Genomic DNA, 22,877 nt, shown 5'->3' with positions numbered 1-22,877 from the left:
GGAGTGTGATGCACGTTGAGGTAGCTTGGTGAATGATTTGGACGTCATGCATAGCTCACAAACAGCTCACAAAGTACAAGGCAGCTCATGGAATGCTAAGGGAAGCTCGGTTCAGCTGGATAAGCTTCAGGCTAGCTAAACTTAGCTAGTTGGACTATTTGAAGCTGAGTTGCTAAAAGTGATGACAAAGGTAGCTGAATGTAGCTGAACATGCTGTTATGGAGCTCAAAGGGACTCAGCTAGGAAGATCATTCATAAACAGCCCCATTCTTGCTAGCTAGCTCAACACTCAAGCTAGCTTGGAAGGAGACACATGCACGCCTAAGATGGAACCCATGATCAACCATCATTCCATGCGCAAGGCTACACCACAAGCATCCTAGAGAGGCCATGTGCACGCCTTGTGACCAGACCACCATGTGATTGGCGTGTGACTTCATTTAGGCGCCAAGATGAAGAGTCCTCTTACCATTCGGCCAAGCACTCCTTACTCTCCAATTTGGCGCCAACTTGAAGGGGTACAAGCACTATTCGGCCAAAGGATATTTTCCTCCATTTAAACCGAACCATCCTCTCTATTTTTAATTAAATTATGTCATTTTATAGAGGCACAAGGGCTGGCCGAAACCTCTTGTAACCATTCGGCCAAATCCTTCCATTTCCTATAAATAGGAAAGAATATTTCATTTGTAAGTAGACCTTTTATTCAATTAAAGTGAGATTATTCTCTTCTTAAGTCATGGTGACTTTTTATCGACTTATCAAGTATTTTATACTTGTGGCGTCAACCCCTTCCTTTCATCTTGATACTTCTGGTTCCTAGTTCATATAACTAGTGGGTCAAAGTACTTAACACCATCCCTTGAAGAAACAATATAAAGAATGGGTCTCTGCTCTATATAGCATTGGTTCTTCTTTGAGATCTCTTCAAGATACTATCCTCACAACCATCCTTTTATTTCATCACCATAACCATAGCCTTATCAACTATCTTCCGCTTCCATTACTCATTATTTAAATAGCCTACCAATTCACCCATACGTCTACCACCCTTAACCAATCTACTTTGAGCCATTCACTTTGCAGGTTGTTTTGCTTCCTTCCTAGATCCACAATCATTTGAAAAGGTACAAGTACCTTACATCAAGCGGTAATCGGAGCTTTGGTGGAAGAAGCAACGTGCAACAACAACAAAAAGAAAAATACAAAAAGAAGTGCAAAAGTGAAGTGCAAAGTCAAAAAAAAAATCAGCAAAGAAAATTGAAGGACTCAAAAGTCAAAGCACTCAAAAAGAAGAAAAAGCAAAGAAAAGAAAGAAAAGTTGGAAGCACTCATCAACAATTCTCATCACCAAGCATTTTCAAGTAAGCCTTTAAAATTGATTGTGGTGATAGAAGGTTGTGAAGTGACTTGTGTAAGTAACCCTTTTCATTCTCTTCTTTCTAATTTCTAAGCCACCTTTTCAATTATATTTGCTTTCCATTCCTACTAACCATTTGCAGCCGACGCCAAACAAGTGAAATTACTTGATATAGTCTTGAGTAAAAGTTCATTAGAACTTGAGACAAGAGAATCGAGAGGAAAAAGGCCGGAGCGTGTGTGAGATCAGAAGAGGACAAGTAAAAGCCATTAAAAGTCCTAGAGTGCAAACACGAGCGGATTGAGTGACATCAAGTTTTCTTGGAGTGACTCGTGAGGCTTTGTGAGAGTATACTCTGGTAAGGTCCTACACACATTTCAATTTGTCCTTATTTGCTAACATGTCTTTTCCATCCAACATTTTTGTAGTCAAAAGGACTTTGAACATTCAAAGTCAAGATGATGAACAAAGAGAAAACATATTCCATACCAAATGTCACGTGGGAGATAAAATTTGTGTGGTGATCATTGATGGAGGAAGTTGTACCAATGTAGCAAGTACTCACATGGTGGAAAAGTTGGGTCTCAAGACTTCCAAACATCCTCATCCTTACAAACTCCAATGGCTCAACGATGTGGGAGAAGCCAAGGTAACCAAGCAAGTGATTGTACCTTTCTCAATTGGAAGATACAATGATGAAGTCCTTTGTGACGTGGTGCCCATGAGTGCAAGTCACCTTATACTAGGACGTCCTTGGCAATATGATAAGAAAGCCACCTATGACGGATTCTCTAACAAGTACTCATTCCAACATCAGGGAAAGAAAATCATATTGGCACCTTTGTTACCAAGCCAAGTTCAGGAATGTCAAGTGACCCTCAAATCACGCATAGAAGAATGGGAGAAAGAAAAGAAGGCCAAAGAAATCCATACTCCAAAGATGAATATCTATGCCAGCAGAGGAGATATTCGGAAACATTTATCAACTAAGAAAGCTCTACTTATACTTATGTATAAGGAAAGTTTTCTCCTTACTAACCCTCCTAAAGGTTTGCCTTCTTCTATTTCTAATCTTTTGCAGGAATTTGAGGATATGTTTCCTGAGGAAATTCCCGATGGATTACCACCGATTAGAGGAATTGAACATCAAATTGATTTCATTCCTGGAGCCACCATTCCTAATAGACCAGCATATAGGAGTAATCCTGAAGAAACAAAGGAATTGCAAAAACAAGTCAAAGAACTCCTAAACAAAGGTTACATTCGAGAAAGCTTAAGTCCATGTGCTGTCCCCATTTTGTTGGTACCAAAGAAAGATGGAACTTGGAGAATGTGCGTGGATTGTAGAGAAGTGAATCAAATCACTATCAAATATAGGCACCCTATACCTCGGTTAGATGATATGCTTGATGAACTTAGCGGGGCCAATATCTTCTCCAAAATTGATTTGAAAAGTGGCTACCACCAGATAAGAATGAAGGAAGGTGATGAGTGGAAAACTGCGTTCAAAACCAAACAAGGTTTGTATGAATGGTTAGTCATGCCTTTTGGCTTGACTAATGCCCCTAGTACCTTTATGCGTTTAATGAATCATGTCCTTCGGCCTTATATTGGTAAGTTTTGTGTTGTTTACTTTGATGATATCTTGATATACAGTAAGTCATTGAAAGATCATGTTGAACACTTACGATCTATTCTTAGCACTTTGAGAGAAGAACATTTATATGCTAATCTCAAGAAGTGTGATTTTTGTACTAATCAAGTTACTTTCTTAGGCTTTATTGTAAGTTCACAGGGATTATCAGTGGATCCAGAGAAGATTAAGGCAATACAAGAATGGCCAAAACCGATTAATGTCAGTCAAGTTCGAAGTTTTCATGGATTAGCCAGCTTTTACAGAAGGTTTGTACCAAACTTTAGTTCCATTGATGCACCCTTAACAGGGATTATTAAGAAGAATTCAAACTTCTCTTGGGGCAATGAACAAGACAAATCTTTCAACGAACTCAAAGATTGTTTGACAAAGGCCCCATTACTAGTCTTGCCAAACTTTGAGAAAACATTTGAAGTTGAATGTGATGCTTCCGGAATTGGAATTGGTGCTGTTCTAAGTCAAGAAGGAAAACCCATTGCCTATTTTAGTGAAAAACTAAATGGTGCAACTCTGAACTATCCAACATATGACAAAGAGATGTATGCACTCATTCGAGCATTGGAAACTTGGCAGCACTATTTATTGCCAAAGGAATTCGTGATACACACTGACCATGAAGCATTAAAGCATATCAAAGGACAACACAAACTCAACAAGAGACATGCCAAATGGGTTGAATTTCTTGAGTCTTTTCCCTATGTCATCCACTATAAGAGAGGAAAGGATAATGTCGTGGCAGATGCTCTTTCACGCAGGTATGTCTTACTTAACACTTTGGATTCCAAACTTCTTGGTTTTTCATTCATTAAGGAACATTATGCTACTGATTTGGACTTTGGAGAAAGGTATAAGTTATGTGAAACAGTTGCTCATGATAAGTATTATCAACATGATGGATATCTTTTCAAAGAAGGACGATTATGTATTCCACAAGGTTCCATAAGAGAAGTGTTAACCAAAGAAGCACATGAAGGAGGACTCATGGGACACTTTGGAGTTGAAAAGACTCTTAGCATTCTGAAAGAACACCTCTTTTGGCCAAAGATGAAAAGGTATGTAGAAAAGGTATGTGAAAGGTGTTTAGTATGTAAAAGGGCAAAATCAAGAGTCATGCCTCATGGATTATACATGCCTTTGCCAATACCAACCATGCCATGGATAGATATTTCAATGGACTTTGTTTTAGGTTTACCAAAAACAAAGAGTGGAAAGGATTCAATATTTTTGGTGGTTGATCGTTTCTCCAAAATGGCTCACTTTATACCATGTCACAAGACTGATGATGCTATTTTTGTTGCCAACTTATTCTTCCGAGAAGTGGTAAGGTTACATGGACTTCCTCGAACTATTGTGTCAGATAGAGATGTTAAGTTCCTAAGTCATTTTTGGAGGACTTTGTGGAGTAAAATAGGCACAAAACTGCTATTCTCTACTACATGTCATCCTCAAACGGATGGTCAAACTGAAGTAGTTAATAGAGTTTTATCAACGCTACTACGATCCATCATCAAGAAAAATATTAAGACATGGGAAGAATGCCTACCACACGTGGAATTTGCATACAACCGAACCATTCACTCGACAACTAAACATTCTCCATTTGAGGTAGTGTATGGTTTCAATCCTTTAACTCCTTTGGACTTACTTCCTTTACCTTATGATCAGGTAGTGAACAAAGATGGAAAGAACAAAGCAGAATTTGTTAAAAGACTCCATCAACAAGTCAAGGACAATATTGAGAGAAGAACAAGACAATATGAACAACAAGCAAACAAAGGAAGGAAGAAGGTAACTTTTGACGTAGGAGATTGGGTTTGGGTACACTTTAGGAAGGAAAGATTCCCAAACCAAAGGAAGTCTAAACTATTACCCCGAGGAGATGGTCCATTTCAGATTAAAGAAAAGATTAACGACAATGCCTATAAAATTGAATTGCCCCAGTGAGTTTGGTGGCGTCAGTGCTTCATTCAACATCACTGACTTATCTCCCTTTGAGGATTGACACGATTTGGGGACAAATCGCTTAAAAGAAGGGGGGATGATATAGTCACGTCTACACCAGATCCGGAGGTCATGCCACACGGTCCCATTACTAGGTCAAGGGCCAAACAATTCAGGGAAGTGCTCTTAACTAAGTGTCTTGAAGCTTTTGATTCATTTGATAACTTAACACTCTCTAATGTTATGTTATATAATGTTTTAATAGCTAAAGAGTAACTTAGTATGAATTCATATTACACATTGTTATTTTAATATGTTAAGAATGTTAGGATAGTTTTATTATCATATTATGCATGATTATTATATATACATCAAGGCAGCATACTTATAATGCATTTCATTAGTTTATTTGCATTCATGTTAACTCTTAGGCTTTATACATTATCTTACACATATTAGGAGATGATGTACTTAGCTCATGACCATCATACTTAGCTCACATTACCATAAACAAACATGGCAGCAAGGTATTTAGCTCGTTTTAGCTCAATATCATGAACTTACCTTGTTTCCTTGCACATATAGGTAAAATGGAGTGTGATGCACGTTGAGGTAGCTTGGTGAATGATTTGGACGTCATGCATAGCTCACAAACAGCTCACAAAGTACAAGGCAGCTCATGGAATGCTAAGGGAAGCTCGGTTCAGCTGGATAAGCTTCAGGCTAGCTAAACTTAGCTAGTTGGACTATTTGAAGCTGAGTTGCTAAAAGTGATGACAAAGGTAGCTGAATGTAGCTGAACATGCTGTTATGGAGCTCAAAGGGACTCAGCTAGGAAGATCATTCATAAACAGCCCCATTCTTGCTAGCTAGCTCAACACTCAAGCTAGCTTGGAAGGAGACACATGCACGCCTAAGATGGAACCCATGATCAGCCATCATTCCATGCGCAAGGCTACACCACAAGCATCCTAGAGAGGCCATGTGCACGCCTTGTGACCAGACCACCATGTGATTGGTGTGTGACTTTATTTAGGCGCCAAGATGAAGAGTCCTCTTACCATTCGGCCAAGCACTCCTTACTCTCCAATTTGGCGCCAACTTGAAGGGGTACAAGCACTATTCGGCCAAAGGATATTTTCCTCCATTTAAACCGAACCATCCTCTCTATTTTTAATTAAATTATGTCATTTTATAGAGGCACAAGGGCTGGCCGAAACCTCTTGTAACCATTCGGCCAAATCCTTCCATTTCCTATAAATAGGAAAGAATATTTCATTTGTAAGCAGACCTTTTATTCAATTAAAGTGAGATTATTCTCTTCTTAAGTCCTGGTGACTTTTTATCGACTTATCAAGTATTTTATACTTGTGGCGTCAACCCCTTCCTTTCATCTTGATACTTCTGGTTCCTAGTTCATATAACTAGTGGGTCAAAGTACTTAACACCATCCCTTGAAGAAACAATATAAAGAATGGGTCTCTGCTCTATATAGCATTGGTTCTTCTTTGAGATCTCTTCAAGATACTATCCTCACAACCATCCTTTTATTTCATCACCATAACCATAGCCTTATCAACTATCTTCCGCTTCCATTACTCATTATTTAAATAGCCTACCAATTCACCCATACGTCTACCACCCTTAACCAATCTACTTTGAGCCATTCACTTTGCAGGTTGTTTTGCTTCCTTCCTAGATCCACAATCATTTGAAAATGTACAAGTACCTTACATCAAACAGCCAAGGGTTATTACTCTCTATTTAAACTGAATCATCATCTCTATTTTGTAATTAAATTATGTCTCTATAGGAAGGCACAAGGCTGGATGAATCCCCTTGTAACCATTCGGCCGTGCCTCTCCATTTCCTATAAATAGGAAAACATATTTCATTTGTAAGTAGTCTTTTTTTATTAATATAAGTGAGATTATTCTCTTTCTTAAGTCCCGGTGACTTTTATCGACTTATAAAGTATTTTAATACTTATGGCGTCAACCCCTTTCCCCTTGATACTTCTGGTTCCTAGTTCATATAACTAGTGGGTCAAAGTCCTTTATACCACCCCTTAAAGAAGTAATATAAAGTCTGAGTCTTTGCTCTCTATAGCATTGGTTCTTCTTTGAGTCTTCTTTAAGATACTATTCTACCAACCATCCCATTGTTTCATTAACCAAACCCATAGCCATATCAATTATCTTCCACTTCCATCTCTCATTTATTAAACAGCCTACCTATTCACCTATACGTTTACCACCCTTAACCATCTCTTTTGAACCATTCACTTATGCAGGTTGTGTTGCTTCCTTCCTAGATCCACAATCATTGATAAGGTACAAGTGACTTACATCAAGTGGCATCAGAAGCTTAACAAGGTTACATTAAGTGGTATAAGAGCTTTGGTGGAAGAAAGTAACGTGCAACAACAACAAAAAGAAAAATTCAAAAAAAAGTGCAAGTGAAGTGCAAAGTCAAAGAAATCAAGAAAAATCAGAAAAGAAATTAAAGCACTCCAAAAGAAGAAAATTCTAGCACTAAAAAAAGAAGAATAGCAAAGAAAAAGAAAGAAAGTTGAAGCACTCATTAACAATTCTCATCACCAATCCATTCAAGTAAGCCTTTTAAAATTGATTATGGTGATAGAAGGTTGTGAAGTGACTTATGTAAGTAACCCTTTTATTCTCTTCTTTCTATTTTCTAAGCCACCCTTTCATTATATTTGTTTTTCATTCCTACTAACCCTTTTGCAGCAGATGCCAAACAAGTAAAAATTTACTTGATATGGTCTTGAGTAAAGTCCTCTAGAACTTGGGATAAGAGAATCGAGAGAAAAAAGGCTAGAGCGTGTGTGAGATCAGAAGAGGACAAGTAAAAGCCATTAAAGTCCTAGAGTGCAAACACGAGCGGATTGGGTGACATTCAAGTTTCCTTGGAGTGACTCGTGAGGCTTTGTGAGAGTATATTCTTGTAAGGTCCTACACATATTTCGTTTTTCCTAATTTGCTACCATGTCTTTTCCATCCAACATCTTTGTAGTCAAAAGGACTTTGAACACTCAAAGTCAAGAGGATGAACAAAGAGAGAACATCTTCCATAACAAATGTCATGTGGGAGATAAAATTTGCGTGGTGATCATTGATGGAGGAAGTTGTACAAACGTAGCAAGTACTCACATGGCGGAAGAGTTGGGTCTCAATACTTCCAAACATCCTCATCCATACAAACTTCAGTGGCTCAACGATGTGGGAGAAGCCAAGTGATACGATCCAAACTAGCTCCAACTTTTTCCATGACTTGAACACACCATGGATGTTATTCAAAGCTTCTTCTAAGGGAGTTCTTCCTTACCCTATCTTATATTATATCATTTATACATTATATTCTATCATAACCATGCATTCACATGTTAGTATAAATTATCATATTATTATTTCCATCCTATGCTTATTTGATCATGTCCTTCATATCATTCAAATATATGCTATGATTACATATCATTTCTTAGGATATTATTATTACATGTTTCCATTTATCATTTATTATGAATACTATGTTAAATGATACTCATGCATACAACATATATCCACAATGTTATTTCAAGCATGTTAAGTATGCTATATTAGTCTTGCATTCATTTAAGCATGATTATCACATATACCTCAAGGCATCATAATTATCATTCATTTTATCAGCTCCTATGCATTCATTTTAGCACTTAGGCTTTATGCATTAGTTCATACATATTATAAGATGATATATTTAGCTCATGACCTTCAATAATAGCTCACATTACCATAATCATGCATGGCAGCAAGGTATTTAGCTCATAACAGCTCAATATCATGGACTTACCTTGTTTCCTTGCACATATAGGTACATTGGAGTGTGATGCATATTATGGTAGATTGGTTAGCTAAAAGGACAAGCATAGCAGCTCACACTAGCTCATTAACATTATGGCAGCTCATTTAATCACATAAGGAGCTTAAACATAGCAAGAGGAGCTAGCATGTAGCTGAACTTAGCTGGAGGAGAGATGATGTGATCATGTTTTGCACCATTTTTCTTCATGACACACTCACATCATTGAAGATTCATCATGCTCAATATAAGGGAGTTATACCTTACTTTATATTATATTTACTCATTTATGCACTATATATTATTATGAGCATACATTTGCATCTTAAACTATGCTTGAATAATCATATGTTATCATTCACTTGCAACTATATGATTTTCATGCATAACATATGTTTTCACATCTTTACTTAGCTTTATATTATGTTTACATATGTTTTAGATTCATTTATTATGTTTGCATTTCATTTAGATATCATGGCAGCATGTATTCATTCATTCATTAACTCATGCCATGTTATTCTAGCTCATGTTATGTTTAAATTAGCTCACTAGCTTTAAATCCATGATTCTTTAGCTCATTTGCATGCATGCATCTATTTTCTAGCTCATATATGTTTTCTTAAAGCTCATAAACGTCCTATGGCTTTTATCTAGCTTATATACATGTTATCTTAGCTTCTAGATGATCATTCATAGCTTATATCACTCAAACACCTCACGCCATCATGCATTTTACCTTAAATGAGACTAAAGGTAGCTGGAAGTAGCTGGGAGAGTAGCTGAGGAGCTGAGAAGACCAAAGCTAACTAGCTTGAGTTCATCAAGCTATAACTCACCTAGTTAGCTACCAAGACACTCATCTAGCCTACCTTGAAGCCAGTTCATCTCTAGGCTGTCCAGTGGATGCCATGTCATCTAGATATATGTTGGAAGCTAATTCACGCCTAGTTGTTGCCTATCTTCATTCCATGGACTTCAAGACATCATCCTATGATTGCAACCACATCAAAGCATAGCAAGAAGACCCATGTGCATTCATGTAGGCTGCCATGTGTATCATTCAAGCATGTGCACTCCATGTGACATCAAATTGGCACCAAAACACAAAGGGATGCTTCCTATTCGGCCAAAAGCATTCAAATTATCCTTAGGGCCGAACTAACACATAACCATTCGGCCAAGAGCATGTATTTTCATTAAAGTCCTATTTTTTCATTTAAAATCATGTCATTTTAGGAAGATACAAGGGCTGGTTGAACCAACATGTACCTATTCGTTCAAGTCCCTTCAAAAACTATAAATAGGCTTTCCTATTTCATTTGTAATCAGACCTTTTGATTAATATAAGTGAGATTATTCTCTTCCTTAAGTCCTGGTGACATTTATCGACTTATCAAGTATTTTATACTTGTGGTGTCAACCCCCTTTTCACCTTGATACTTCTGGTTCCTAGTTCCTATAACTAGTGGGTCAAAGTACTTAATACCAGCCCTTGAAGAAGCTATATAAAGTTTGAGTCTTTGCTCTCTATAGCATTGGTTCTTCTTTGAGATACTATCCTCACAACCATCCCTTTACTTCATCGCCATTAACCATAGCCATATCAATCGTCTTCCGCTTCTATCATTTATTATTAAAATAGCCTACCTATTTCACCCATATGTTTACCACCTTTAACCATCTCTTTTGAGCCATTTACTTGTGCAGGTTGTTTTGCTTCCTTCCTAGATCCACAATCATTTGAAAAGGTACAAGTGCCTTACATCAAGTGGCATCAGAAGCCTTACATCACCAAGGTAACCAAACAAGTTGTTGTATCTTTCTCAATTGGAAGATACAAAGATGAAATCCTTTGTGACGTGGTGCCCATGAGTGCAAGCCATATTATATTAGGAAGTCCTTGGCAGTTTGACAAGAAGGCTACCCATGACTAATTTTCTAACAAGTATTCTTTCCAACATCAAGAAAAGAAAATCATATTGGCACCTATGCTTCCAAGTCAAGTCCATGAATGCCGAGTGACCCTTAAGTCACGCATAGAAGAATGGGAGAAAATGAAGGCCATAAAAAGAAGCTTTGAAGAAAAATGTTTTGAGGAGATAAGAAGAATTTGAAATGAATTTGTTGAAGTTGAAAAGGATGTTTTGCAAGTAGTGGAGAAAATTGAAAGTGGCAAATTTGAAAAGGATGAGTGTAGAGAAGAGAACCAGAGTGAAGGATAAATTTTACCTAACAAATCTTCTTCTAATATTTCTTTTTCCTTGCAGGATTTTAGAAGAGACATATCTTTTCAAGTAGAAAATTCAAGAAACATGTCTTTTGAAGAACCAATAGGTGTGACCTTTGGTAATCCACAAGACATGTCCTTTGACATCCCAACAGTTATGCCACTTGAAGTACAAAAAGATGTGTCACTTGAAGTGCCACAAGTTGTGATCATTAAGGCTCCAAGTACATTACAACTATTGAAGAGATTTTAGCAACCAATGCCCATTAAACATCCACCCTAGTTTGCTAATTCTATTCATTTTGTTATTAGTTTTTCGTTTTATAACTTTGATTCATTTTGCAGCAATTTGATTAGTATAAGTGGTGTTATCCAATCAATCTATGATGACAATATCAATTGTCATTTTGAGTTTGATTGGTACATCAAATTCAGCCACTACGATGGAGTGAAGCAAGCATTGTCCACCTTTTTAAAGGCCATCATCTGGAAGAGCACAAAGCTTAAAGTTGTTGACTTTATCCACTTGCTTGAAGGAGATCAAAAGTCAAATTTCTTCACCAACCATCACGATGATTCAAGGAGTAAGAGTGAAAAGATACAATGTTTTGAAAGGATACAACCTTTGGAGTACAAGACACAATTTTTGATTCAAAGGACATGTGATGGTTTCCAAACATTATGTCATCCCAATAAAAGACGTGAAGTTACTAGATTTGAAGCCAAGAGGTTGAACATTTCGTGTGAATCATCTATTGGAGGAAAGCATAAGGATTCAATCCTTCCTACATCAAGAAAGTCTTCAATGAGAAACTCATCGATTTGAGGACAAATCGCCTACAAGAAGGGGAGGATGATACGATCCAAACTAGCTCTAATTTTCTCCATGACTTTATCACACAATGGATGTTATTCAAAGCTATTTCTAAGGGAGTTCTTCCTTACCCTCTCTTATATTATATCATTCATACATTCTATTCTATCATAAGTATGCATTCACATGTTAGTATAAATTATCATAATAATTCCATCCTATGCCTATGATGTGATCATGTCTAGCACCAATTTTCTTCATGACACACTCACATCATTAAAAATTCATCATGCTCAATATAAGGGAGTTATACCTTACTTTATATTATATTTACTCATTTATGCACTATATATTATTATGAGCATACTTTTGCATCTTAAACTATGCTTGAATAATCATATGTTATCATTCACTTGCAACTATATGATTTTCATGCATAACATATGTTTTCACATCTTTACTTAGCTTTATATTATGTTTACATATGTTTTAGATTCATTTATTATGTTTGTATATCATTTAGATATCATGGAAGCATGTATTCATTCATTCATTAACTCATGTCATTTATTCTAGCTCATGTTATGTTTACATTAGCTCACTAGCTTTAAATCCATGTTTCTTTAGCTCATTTGTAGGCATGCATCTATTTTCTAGCTCATATATGTTTTCTTAAAGCTCATGAACGTCCTATGCCTTTTATCTAGCTTATATACATGTTATCTTAGCTTCTAGATGATCATTCATAGCCCATATCACTCAAACACCTCACGAAATCATGCATTTTACCTTAAATGAGCTCACACATTGCTTACTTGGTTTGTTTGTTAATTCATATAGGTGAAACACAAAGCAAGGCATATTATGGTAGCTTGGTTAGCTAAAAGGATAAGCATAGCAGCTCACACTAGCTCTTGAACGTTATGGCAGCTCATTTCATCACTTAAGGAGCTTCAACTTAGCTGGAGGAGCTAGCATGTAGCTGAACCTAGTTGGAGGAGAGCTTTGGACTAAATTGTTGAAAAGTGGACTAAAGGTAGCTGGGAGTAGCTGAGGAGCTGAGAAGACCAAAGCTAACTAGCTTGAGTTCATCAAGCTATAACTCACCTAGTTAGCTACCAAGACACTCACCTAGCTTACCTTGAAGCTAGTTCATCTCTAGGCTGCCCATGGACTTCAAGACATCATCCTATGGTTACAACCTCACCAAAGCCTTGCAAGAAGACCCATGTGCATTCAAGTAGGCTGCCATGTGCATCATTCAAGCATGTGCACTCCATGTGATATCAAATAGGCGCCAAAACACCAAGGTAGCTGGGAGTAGCTAACTAGCTGAGAAGAACAAATACATTTCACAATCATTGCCATGTAAATGGTAAAGTGTGTCTTGTAGTTATTGACGGAGGGAGTTGTACAAACATTGAAAGCAAATACATGGTGAACGAATTGGGGCTTATGACAATTAAACATTCTAGCCCATATGACTTGCAATGGTTGAACGACGAGGAAGAGTTTAAGGTCACTGAACAAGTACTTGTTCCATTCTCACTTGGAAGTTACAAAGAAGAGATTCTATGTGACGTGGTACATATGAATACGAGTCATTTACTCTTGGGGAGGCCATGGCAATTTGACAAGCGGGCTTTCCATGATGGTTTCACAAACTGATACTCTTTCTTTCATAATAAAAGGAAAATCATCTTGACTCCACTATCTCCTAGCCGAGTAAATGAAGATCAAAACACCTTGAAGAAGAACATTGAAGCAATGAAAGAACAACTTAAAGATAATGCAACTGAAGAATATTTGGAGAAAAATTCAATTGAACAAAAGCATTTTGAAGTTGAACAAAATGTTAGAGTTGAAAATGATGAACGGAGAGTGGATGCAGAAACCGTTGGAGTTGAAAAGAATGAATTTGGAGGAAAAGAGGAGAATGAAGAACAATTTTTATCTAACCTTACTTCTTCTCCTATTCTCTCTTTTATTTTGCAGGATAATTCAAGAGACATATCTTTTCAAGGAGATGATTCAAAAATCATTGCTTTTAGAAAACCAAAAGATGTGACTTTTGAAGAACCAATAGGCATGACTTTTGGTGATTCACAAAACATGTCTCTTGATGATGTAAGGTAATTCTACCTTGTCGTTTGATTGTGGATCTAGGAAGGAAGCAAAACAACCTACACAAGTGAATGGCTCAAAACAGAATGGATAAGGGTGGTAAGCGTATGGTTTAATAGGTAGGCTATTTAATAAATGAGAGATGTAAGCGGAAGATGATTGAAATGGTTATGGTTATGGAGATGAAACAAAAGGATGGTTGTGAGGATAGTATCTTGAAGAACGCTCAAAGAAGAACCAATGCTATAGAGAGCAAAGACCCAATCTTTATATTGTTTCTTCAAGGGGTGGTGATAAATACTTTGACCTACTAGTTATATGAACTAGGAACCAGAAGTATCAAGATGAAAGAAGAGGGTTTACGCCACAAGTATAAAATATTTGATAAGTCGATAAAAAGTCACCAGGATTTAAGAAAGAGAAAAATCTCACTTTAATTAAAATAAAAGGTCTGATTACAAATGATGAATGCTTTTCTATTTATAGGAAATGGAGGGGCATAGCCGAATAGAGACATAATGGTTCGGTCAGCCCATGTATCTCCCTATAAAGACATAATTTAAATGCTAAAAGAGATGATGGTTCGGCCCTTGATGGAGGGAAATGATCCTTGGCCGAATAACACTTGTATCCCTTCAAATTGGTGCCAAATGGGAGAGGAGATGATGCTTGGCCGAATGGTTAAATGGCTCTTTATCTTGGCGCCTAAATGAGATCATATGCACGGCACATGGGGGCTGGTCACATGGCACGCACATGGGTGTTCTAGGGAGCCTTGTGGTGCAGCCTTGTGCATGGGATGATGGCTGGTCATGTTCTCTCTCTTGGCCGTGCATGTGTCTCCTCCAAGCTATCTTGAGTTGTGGAGCTAGCTAGCAAACATGGGTTGTTTGTGAACAAGCTTCCTAGCTAAGTCCTTGTGAGAGCTCCTTAACATTATATCAGCTACATTCAGCTACCTTTGACATCACTTTTGGCAACTCAGCTCCAAATAGTCCAACTAGCTAAGTTTAGCTAGCCTTAAGCTCCTCCAGCTGAATCGAGCTTCCCTTAGTGTTCCATGAGCTGCCTTTTACTTTGTAAGCTGTTTGTGAGCTGCATATGACGTCCAAATCATTCACCAAGCTACCTCAACGTTTATTATGATCCAATGTACCTACATGTGTAAGGAAACAAGGTAATTCCATGGTATTGAGCTAATATGAGCTAATTACCTTGCTGCCATGTTTGATTATGGTAATGTGAGCTAAGTTTGAATGTCATGAGCTAATTATATCATCTCCTAATATGTGTAAGGTAAGGTATAAATCCTAAGAGCTAATATGAATGCAAAATGAACTAATTAAATGCATTATAAGTATGCTGCCTTGATGAATATGTTATAATCATGCATAATATAATTATATAGCTATCCTAACATGCTTAACATATTAAAATAACAATGTGTAAGATGTATTCATACTAAGTTATTCTTTAACTTCATAACTAATATCCTTAGAATGATATGTAATATAATAGTATATATTATAAGGTTATTATAAAGTAAATGCATTAAAAGGATGTTTAAGAGTACTCCCTTTATAGTTGAAAACGTGCTTGCATCATCCCCCTTCTTTAGAGCGATTTTTCCTCAAATCGAGTCCATTATGTCCTTGCATAGCTTCATGCCTCTTTGCTAAAAGAAAGTATCCTTTGAACGTTTGTGGTCTTCCATTATATACCCTTTTGTAAGATTTCCATTTAGGCCTTTCTTTGGAATATAATTTACCAACAGGTACCTTTTGGGAATGATCTTTATCTAGGGATATCCCTTATGGAAGTGACCTTTCACGTGAATTGTCCTGAAAAGTGAAGAGAGAAAAGGTTTCATATGAAGGGGTACTTATCTTTTGTAGATTAAAATCATTGGCGAAGAGTTGTGACTTTAAGTCCCAAACATCACCACTTTTCGTAGGTGACCCTTCATTTTCTAGCATTGAACCATCATGTATCTCTATGAAGAAGTTTGGTTTCTTGTTTAGTTCCTCTTCATTTTTCGTCAGAGTTTTGTCTTTGTGCCATGCTTGTACACTCTTTCGCATATGCAATTGATCATGTTGTACTTCTTTTGGCGTTAAAGGCATCAAGGTCACCTTGCGTCCATCATGCTTAAAAGTGTATTGATTGTGAAAACAATCATGAATGGCCCTTTTGTCATACTGCCATGGTCTCCCAAGTAAGATGTGGCTAGCATGCATAGGGACAATGTCACAAAGTACCTCATCCTTGTACCTACCAACTGAGAAAGGAATTAGAACCTGTTTGGTAACATTTAACTCACCTCCTTCATTGAGCCATTGGAGTTTATATGGAGTAGGATGTTTTGACATTGCCAATCCAAGTTTTTCAACCATAAGAGTGCTGGCTACGTTTGTGCAACTTCCTCTATCGATGATCATTGTGCAAACCTTATCCTTGACATGGCATATTCTATGAAAGATATTGTTTCTCTAAATATCATCTTGGGATGTTTGTGATTGTAGGCACCTCTTTGAAACAAGCATCGCACCATGATCTGTATTTTCTTTCGTTTCTTCTTCTTGTATTGTTTCAGGTTCCTCATCAAAAATAGGCTCATCAGAATCTGATACAATATCTCCATTGTCAAGCATCATCATGGTATTTCGGTTGGGACATTGACTAGCAATATGTCCTTTTCCAAAACACTTGAAACATTTGATGCCTCTTGATCTCTCAAAAGTGCTGGTTTGCTTTTCTTTACCCTTGCTAGATTCGCCCACTTGTGTAGTTTTAGGTACCTCTGCACGATCCTTTGTTTGGACTGGAGTTTGCTTTCGGAAAGTAATAGGTTCTTGCTTCCATTTGGTGGCCGAGTTTGGACTGCTCCTAGTGTAGGATTTCCTTTTGAGTTGTCTTTCAATTTTCATGGCCACATGCACCATGATGTGATCCTGTCTAGCTCCAAATTTCTCCATGATTTGATCACACCATGGAGATTATTCAAATCTGGTTCTAAGGGAGTTCTACCTTACTTTATCTTATATTTACTTATTTATGCACTATATATTATTATAAGCATACAATTTCATATTAGACTATGCTTGAATTATCATAACATGTGCATAAATTCATTATGTCATGTGGTTTGCATCATTGCTTGATATTCATGCATATAATCTATAGTTGTAATAATAATATTCATTCATTATCGTATGATGCATGAGTTATTATTATAACCTATAGTTCACATCTTTATAATATGCACATTCTTATTACTTTATAATAATTCATATACTTAGCTTATATTATGCTTTCTTTTGTAGGTGCATGTTCGGCCATATGATGGGAGCTGACTTAAAGCTAGCATTGGAGTCCAAGAGCTATGGAAACTTAACTAGGACAACTCCGGGACAGCTCAAGAACATTTTGGGACAAAGTTGCCAGCTGACCCCCGAGCTCATAGCTCACTTGAGCTGGACTTTTGAGCTAGCTAGAGACCTCATTTCAGCTGGAGAGTTGCACCATCATCTTCACCACACAGAACACTTCAAATATGGTCTATGTAAATTTTTGTGGATTCGTACCTTTTCGCGAATAGTTGTCATTCCAAAAGGTGCCTTTTCACAAGGAGCTGACCTATGACTCATCTTCATGTAATTCATCTATGGCCAGCTCATCTTCAGCTCAAACACTTGTAAAGTAGCTCAAATGATGAAAGGTTACCTTCCACATAATGTGACCTTTCATGACAAGTTGCTGCACATTGAAGGCCATGACACCTAGATGCATGTTGGAAGCCAAGTCACGCCTAGTTGCTGCCATATTCATTCCATGGACTTCAAGACACCATCCTATGGTTGTAACATCACCAAAGCCTTGCAAGAAGACCCATGTGCGTTCAAGTAGGCTGCCATGTGCATCATTCAAGCATGTGCACTCCATGTGATGTGATCCTACCGACCACCAAGTTCAAACAAAACATGCTAACAACTTTGAAGTTCTTCCAAGATAATTCTAAGGGAGTCTTGCCTTATTTTATTATTTATTTACTCATTTATGCATTACATGTCACGTGAATATGTTTATCTTATTCTTAATTTTTGCTTGAATATTATATGCTGTCATTTATATGTATAATATATGATATTCATGCATGACTCATTAATTCACATCTTTATATAACTCATTCAATCCATATGCATTCATAGTTAGCTCATTTGCATTCTAACATATTTGCATTCTAACATTGGTGGAAGAATGCACTCATATTTATAATAGCTCAATTCCTATCTAATTATTTGTTTACATACTTTGTCTAGGTACATTGGATGCTAAATAGACTAAAGGCAATTGAAGAGTTGGATGGACAGTTCACGTCAGTAAGATTGATCGTCATTTTTGAACATGTTCCAAGAATCTTTGGTTGATGAAGTCTTCTTAACATTGAATGCCCTATCTCTTATCTTTCTAACGCACTTTGAATCGTATCAATCTGATATTGGGAGCCCAAGATATACCCAGATTAATTAAGACAGTGCAGGCTGGAAATAAGTACGGGATTTACAACCAAATGAAGAGCCATGTTCACACCTGATGCATTTCCACCTTCATGAATCCATTTATGGCGTGTACAATCATACAATGAGGCTAAAGGACTTGTTCACATTCAAGGGAGATGGTGCATTATTTTCAAACTCATTCATCAAATCCAAGTGCATGAAGGGAGCCTATGAGTCACGTTCACACTTGGTACATGCATTCCAAAGGGACCGAACATACAATGAAACATTCCTCCAAATTCATGCAAGGAAATGAACCAACATGTTAACATCAAGAGAGGATGAATTCGGCTATGAAGATGTATTCACTTAAATGGATGAACATTCATTTATTTTATTAGTCCATGAACTTGCATAGGGGACGTACATTGTATCTACTTAAGGATGAACATTCATCCATGAATGTTCAATCATTAAATCTTGTATGTGCATCCTAGACATCTCTTAGGCCTATAAATAGCTTTCCATTTCATTTGTAACTGATATCTCATCTCTTAGATAAAACATACTCTTGTGAGTTATTTCTCTTCAAAGTTCTTTGTGAACTTTATCGATTAAACAAGTGTAGTTCCTATACTTGTGGCGTCATTCCTTCCATTTTGATTCCTAAATTCCTAGATTGTTATCTAGTGGGTTGAAGACACGATCACCACCCCTCAAGCAAGTTTGTGAAGACCGGGATTGTGCTTCATAGCATAGTTTCCTCTTTGGCGTGTTTGGGATACTATCACCACCATCTCCATTTCGTCATTTCCATCATCAACAACACCCATCAATCCATCAATTCCGCAGCCATCTCTATTCTTATTCTTTCATTCCATTACTTATATTATTATTCATTTCTTAAACCCATTATTAATCATATTTCTGTCTTATTATTTTGCAGCCCAAGCTTATTAATTCAAGGACATCAGTACTTGTCAATCCTAGATCGGGACACAATAAGGCTATCTACTCTTCTCACCAAAGTGTGTAGATTCGCCTTACATCAAGCGGTAATCAGAGCATAGTTGGATTGACAACAAAAGTGTCATTTGGCGTGCAAAGCAAAAAGAAGTTCAAAAGAGAAAAAGACTCCTTCAACAAAATTGGAGTGCAAAAAGAAGAGAAAAATCAGAAAAGAAGAAAAGAAAAGAAAAGAAAAAAAAAAGAAGTTCAAAAAGATAAAGCAAGCCAAGGAAAGTGCTCTACCATTGCAAAGTACATCAAAGAGGCCTATCTACACTAAGAGAAGATAACCTTATTGTTTCTTGAGAAAGGTTGCAGTAAGTGTTGTTTCTTGAATTGTAAGTCACCTCTTCCTTTTCTATCCTGTCATTTTCCTTGTCTTCAACCATTTCTTTCTTTTAAATACCTTTGAATCCTTTCTTCTACCTTTCCATTTCTATTCCTTTCTACCCTAACCTATTTGCAGCCGACGCACACAAGGAAAGAATTAACTTGTTCTAATCTTGAGTAAGTTCTTTAAAGGACTTAGCAAGAGAAATTGGAGTGGAAAAAGGCTAATTGAAAGAGTGAGATCAGAAGGGGAATTGAAAAAGCCAATTTATATTTCCGAGTGCAAACACGAGCGTTGAGTGGAACATCATCATTTTTTTGGAGTGATCGTGAGGATTTGTGAGTGATTATTGGTAAGGTCCTTTCATCTTATTCAGCTATTAATTTTTCACTAACAATTCTCCCATCTTTCGAATGGATTACGGACAGCAAAGGAGGAATCCATTTCATACTCGTTTTCATGTGAATGATAAAGTATGCCTTGTAGCCATTGATGGTGGTAGTTGTGCAAATCTTGCAAGCACATACATGGTTGAGAAGTTGGGTCTTATAACATTCAAACATCCCAGTCCATATGTTTTGCAAGGATTAAATGAAGATGAAGAGTTAGAAGTCATAGAGCAAGTACTTGTGTCATTTTCAATTGGGAGATATGAAGATGAAGTCTTGTGTGATGTTGTTTCTATGAATTCAAGCCATCTACTCCTTGGACGTCCTTGGCAGTTCGATAAACGAGCATTCTATGATGGGTTCTCCAACAAATATTCATTCAAACACCAAGGGAGAAAGATCTTGTTGGTTCCAATGTGCCCAAATCAAGTCCATGAATGCCAAGTTATCGTCAAATCACGTATAGAGGAATGGAAGAAAACTAAAGCCATGAAGAAAGTTGAAAGAGAAGTTTCACGAGAGAAACAAATAACAGTGGAGGGAGATCAAAATGAAAATGAGAAAATTGATGTGAGAAACGTTGGAGTCGAAAATGAGAAAGTTGAAAAGATTGAATTTGGGAGCAAAGGGGGAAGTACGTGTGGAAGAGAAAATGAAAAGATTACAAGTGAGGTTGTGGTTAAAAGATATGATGGAGTTGAACATGCACAAATCAAAGAAGAACATTGTGAGAAAACCAAGACATTTGGAGTTGAAAATGAGAGTGAAGATGAGTGTGTTGAAAAATATGAGCATGAAAGGAACGAATGCAAGGAGAATGAAGTTTTTCTTTATACTAATCAATTTTTTTCTTCTATTCATTCTTTGAATTTGCAGGTTATTCCAAGGGACATTCAAGATGATTCAAGCATCATTTCTTTTGAAATTCCAAAAGATGTGTCACTTGAAATTATAAAGAACATGTTCATTAACCTTCAAAGTACATTCACCTCATACTCAAGATCGAATGAACCTTATAGAAGGGAAGATTCAATGAACCTAACCATGGAGAACATTAAGAGTCCAAACTCATTCATTCATGAATTTAATCCTTTCCTTTCCTTTGATTCTAAATTATCTACTTCTATTTTCAGATTGTTGATTCAAAAGCAAAGACTTGAACATGTGAAGCATTTTGAGCAAAGAAAACGATGCAAGATGAGAATGAAAGAATTTCCGTTCAAACGAACATCAAAGTTGTTCCCTTATGTACCAAGCATCGATTTGGGGACAAATCGCCTTAAAGAAGGGGGGGATGATGTGATCCTACCGACCACCAAGTTCAAACAAAACATGCTAACAACTTTGAAGTTCTTCCAAGATGATTCTAAGGGAGTCTTGCCTTATTTTATTATTTATTTACTCATTTATGCATTACATGTCACGTGAATATGTTTATCTTATTCTTAATTTTTGCTTGAATATTATATGCTGTCATTTATATGTATAATATATGATATTCATGCATGACTCATTAATTCACATCTTTATATAACTCATTCAATCCATATGCATTCATAGTTAGCTCATTTGCATTCTAACATATTTGCATTCTAACATTGGTGGAAGAATGCACTCATATTTATAATAGCTCAATTCCTATCTAATTATTTGTTTACATACTTTGTCTAGGTACATTGGATGCTAAATAGACTAAAGGCAATTGAAGAGTTGGATGGACAGTTCACGTCAGTAAGATTGATCGTCATTTTTGAACATGTTCCAAGAATATTTGGTTGATGAAGTCTTCTTAACATTGAATTCCCTATCTCTTATCTTTCTAACGCACTTTGAATCGTATCAATCTGATATTGGGAGCCCAAGATATGCCCAGATTAATTAAGACAGTGCAGGCTGGAAATAAGTACGGGATTTACAACCAAATGAAGAGCCATGTTCACACCTGATGCATTTCCACCTTCATGAATCCATTTATGGCGTGTACAATCATACAATGAGGCTAAAGGACTTGTTCACATTCAAGGGAGATGGTGCATTATTTTCAAACTCATTCATCAAATCCAAGTGCATGAAGGGAGCCTATGAGTCACGTTCACACTTGGTACATGCATTCCAAAGGGACCGAACATACAATGAAACATTCCTCCAAATTCATGCAAGGAAATGAACCAACATGTTAACATCAAGAGAGGATGAATTCGGCTATGAAGATGTATTCACTTAAATGGATGAACATTCATTTATTTTATTAGTCCATGAACTTGCATAGGGGACGTACATTGTATCTACTTAAGGATGAACATTCATCCATGAATGTTCAATCATTAAATCTTGTATGTGCATCCTAGACATCTCTTAGGCCTATAAATAGCTTTCCATTTCATTTGTAACTGATATCTCATCTCTTAGATAAAACATACTCTTGTGAGTTATTTCTCTTCAAAGTTCTTTGTGAACTTTATCGATTAAACAAGTGTAGTTCCTATACTTGTGGCGTCATTCCTTCCATTTTGATTCCTAAATTCCTAGATTGTTATCTAGTGGGTTGAAGACACGATCACCACCCCTCAAGCAAGTTTGTGAAGACCGGGATTGTGCTTCATAGCATAGTTTCCTCTTTGGCGTGTTTGGGATACTATCACCACCATCTCCATTTCGTCATTTCC

This window comes from Hibiscus syriacus, unplaced genomic scaffold (assembly GCF_006381635.1).
Source record: "Hibiscus syriacus cultivar Baekdansim isolate YM2019G1 unplaced genomic scaffold, ASM638163v2 tig00113725_pilon, whole genome shotgun sequence".
Classification (NCBI taxonomy): domain Eukaryota; kingdom Viridiplantae; phylum Streptophyta; class Magnoliopsida; order Malvales; family Malvaceae; genus Hibiscus; species Hibiscus syriacus.
This window is presented reverse-complemented; position numbering follows the sequence as displayed.